Source organism: Talpa occidentalis, unplaced genomic scaffold (genome assembly GCF_014898055.3).
Source record: "Talpa occidentalis isolate TD23 unplaced genomic scaffold, MPIMG_talOcc4v2.1 talOcc4.3, whole genome shotgun sequence".
Classification (NCBI taxonomy): domain Eukaryota; kingdom Metazoa; phylum Chordata; class Mammalia; order Eulipotyphla; family Talpidae; genus Talpa; species Talpa occidentalis.
Window position 1 is genome coordinate 85318094 of NW_023603184.1, and position 4273 is coordinate 85322366.

Here is a 4273-nt window from a genome sequence, read left to right on the forward strand (position 1 = left end):
CTTTATGTTATTAGAGCTAACCCAGACCTTCCCTTTTGCAATCCAATGGAGGGGTTTTTTGGCATTAGATGGCCATGATTTCCAAAGAGCAAGCATTGCAAACACAACTAGATATTTCATAAATCTGAAAATAATTTTTGTTATGTCATTATTTGGTTGAGGAGTTCACTATCACTTTAAAAGTTGCCTTTAGGAGAACAACATGGGGAACAAAAACATTAACATATTATAATGCTGGAGACATTGAATCTAAGAATCCACTGCAAAGCATATGAAACTGAGGTCTGAAGAAATCACAGATTTAGTATGGAGGCATTTGTGCACCTTGTTTTGCTTTCCTTATTATTCCACCCACAGTTTTTTCTTTCTCCTACCCAGGTTCTTTGGAAGTCCAGAATCATATTTAAAACTCTTCTATGGAATGCCTGCCCAAGGTGTTAGCAGAGCCTATAGCTAAGGAAATTCTTGCACCTGTGACATGCTGGCACAAATTTGACCTTGTAAATGAATCCAATAAATCTGAATTTCAGAGTAAGCAGAGATTCTTAGGAATTCAGTTGGTCATAAGGTGACTTTTAGAAAAATAAATATAATAATATACAGCCATGCAGAAGCAGACATCAATTCTGAACTCAAGCAATTTATCTAATACTTGAAGTTGTTAACAAATATAATAATCATAAGATGGATGAAAATAGTGATAAAGTATTGTATGAGTTATTTTATAAAATGCATTTAGAACAGTTACCTCATCAATAACTATGGTAATTTATTGAATCTCTACTGGGAACTGAGTACTGAATATGAAAATCGAACAATTGCTGCTTTCAAAATTGCATACAAACTCCCAATGGCACTTAAAGTATTTTAATCTAAAATGACATATACATTTGCTGTCTCATAAGCTAACAATTTTAAAACAACAATTATTTTAAATGTTAAATGAATTTAAATTTTAAATAATAAGGAAATTAAGATTTTTAAAATCAAAATCATAGATTTTTTTAAATTTAGTGAATATTTCATTATATCAAAAATTACGGAGTTTTGTTGTAATGAAAATGTCAACTCACTACTCAGTCCATTAGACATAGGGGTGAGGAGGAACCAAAGGGAAAGAAAGCAGAGTCCTAAATAAATGCCTGTCCTTGCTACCAAGTCACTCAGGTCTCTCTTTGCGGTGCTGAAATCTACTGACTTAAGCTTATTAGGTTGCTTAACCTCCACTTGCCTCTTGCCAAGAATGAGAACCTCAGAGAGATAAGAAGAGAGAAGTATCTCTCCACACTAGCTGTGAGTTGTAGAATACTTTTGCTAATAATAGTGTATGTGAGCACCTGGATCAGGGAGGTTAAATCAAGGACATGGCACATTCCTGCTTTGGGTGGAAGAAATCATGATGGTGTTACTGAGTCCAAGTATAATGTAAACTGCTGAAAAGCAATAATTAAACTTCTACCTTTAACTTTGTTAAATGAATTATTTAAAATGCCACCCCCCTAAAAAAATAAATTAAGTAGCATGAGTTTGCTTTTGGCAGTTGCAGTGATTATATGGGACATGTGATTTGGGATTGGATTAAGAGCAAATTGTATGTATAGTGTTCAACCACTCAGGCAATACTATGATTCTTCTGGGTCTTGTTCACTATCATAGAGTATAAATACACATCAGATAAAACCAAAATCACCACAGAAAGGACTATATTAACAATGCATAGGTCTATGTGTCCAAAAGAATGAGAAAAAAATTAAATGTCAAATAATAATGATCTCTATCATAACATTTCCCTAATTACTGTTTATAAGGAAAATATTGTCATATAAGTCAAACAAAGGAGCTAGAAATAGCTGTATTGAAAAAAAAAAGGTCAAGCTTTTCCTAATAAGACAACAAAAATCAAAAAGAAAATAGCTTAAGAAACCAAAGAAACATTTAATTTAGAGAGAAGACTGATGGCCCAAAACAGCCAGGTGTTACATTCAGCACCTGATAATTTTATGGAGATTGTAAAGAAGACTCTTTGACCCTGTGGGGGCCTCCCAGATGGCACAAGGGATTAAGTCTCAGTACAAGCAATCCTTAGCCACTGCAGCATGAATTCCATCTCTGGCCAGGGAGCTGACCCACATGGAGCAGCAGACCTCCCCTGTCTCGCCCGCTGTTCCTCTCAGCAGTGTATCTCAGCAGATCCACCTGTTCTGTTCCCCACTCTGTCTCTGGTGAATCCTCTCACCCCTCAACCCTGGACCTCTGGCCTATACCCCAGCTCTTGTATGCATAAATAAATAAATCTTTAATAAAAATAAAGAATCTTTGACTCTGTGCTTTTTTTTTGACATTTGGCCAATAATTGGATATGTAAGTGTATGTACATATTTGACATCTTCCATCAAGCCTCAGATTTAGCTTCTGTCACTTTTTTTCAATGTGGGTATGATTTTTAATGTAGAGTGTAAGATTCTCTCTGGCAAATACCATACAACTATGTCTGCTGTGGTGCATCTCTTTGTTGAGTAATCAACACACTAGACCAACTTTTCAGTGAATGGTCTTCTCCATGGAAGGAGGAGTGCCCTTTCCCAGCTGACCCTTACTAGAAAACTGAAGAATAATGTTATTCCTGGGAGAATTGGTTCTCCTCAGGTAATAAGATGATTTTTTTCTGGAGAGAGGAGCCTCTCCTCTCCATGCTGCTGTTCTGACTTGGCACTAACAGAATTATTTGAAGAAACCCAAAGCAGGACCAGGCTCTAGCCACCTAAGTTCTGTAGATATACCATAAAATCACCTAGAGGCATCTCAATTAAGTGAGCATGACTATTCTAATTAGGCAAGAGTCCTCCCTATTAAATATTATTACACATAATTTGGTGCCCTGGGAAAATTCTTGATGAAGCCCATCCCACTAAGGGCAGGGCATTGTGTATTTAAATCCACAGCAACGTGACCAGAAAACACTTCTACATTATTGTTTATTAAGTCCTAAGCAATATTACTTGGAGTCCTGAGCAATACCTAGGTTTATAGAAATATCAACACTTAAAGCTAGAAAGAACTTTGGAAATGTCTTTACATATAATCCTGTCACTTTAAAAATGAGGAAATAAAAGTCCTTGAAGGAGTGGTTGTTTGGTTAAGAGAAACAAAACTAGATTTTAGAGCTCCTGGCTCTTCCAGCCAAGTGCTCTTTACAAGATACCATCAAACATCCTAGAATATGTCAGTGACTAAAAGCACATCTCTAAAGCTGTGATCTCTCAATGTAGTCATGTTTGTTGTTGGTACTGGAATTACAATACTTACCTTTGTGTTTCTAAGTAGTGTTTTAGCTTTGAGGAAGTCAATCTGAAACACATCTGATTTTTGTTAATTGCAAATTAGAGATAATTTAGTCTAGCTCATGAAGTTGTGGTAAAGATTTGATAAATATTTCATGACAAGGTGCTTTCTGTAAATATGTCAAAATGGAGATGAAAATTATCTTGAGGAGCTTATCAGTGACATTTGGCTCCAAAAGGTGGATTGAGTACATGTGTTTCTCTCTCCCCTACCACCACCCTTAAAACTCCAACTGAGGTAATAATGAATGAAGATAAGATACCATAATAATGTGAAAATGATGAGGAGTGAACTCAACAGACAGGAAAATTTAATAGATTCCCAAGAGACAAATATAGGATGAAGGACTGGTGGATAATAAAGTTGGTCAACAGACAACACAGCCACAAGTTCATGTGTAGAGAATTATGGCCCTGGCCGTAGCTTACCTTCCCTGAAAAACCCTGAAAAAGATTAGGACTCAGAAATGGCAGATAATATTAAAGGTAAATACAAGTTGTTGTATTGACAACAGAGATATTAAGTTCTGAACACAACCCAGTTGATCTCTAGTTATCAAATGCCTGGCATGGCAGTCCATTCCTGACCAGTTACCATTAGGGTGAACATCACTGTTGAGAATCTCTGTGACTATTCGGGGGAATCACAGTGAACTTTTATGTTGTTTATTCATTAATATGATAAGAAACAAAGGCGAGAAACAAAGGCATTTATGGAAAATCTGCAGCATGAAAGAGAAAGAAGTCAAGAGAATAATTAATCTCAGAAAAAAATAATAAAATTCAGGTTACAGAAGAAAAAAAGATCTAAATGGCATCCTTAGCTGGATTGAAGTGTATATTGTATCCATAAAAATGTTGAATGATATAAATAATGGGCAGAGGAGAAAAAAAATGGTTTTGGACTTTAAAAATTATTGCTGGAATAAAAA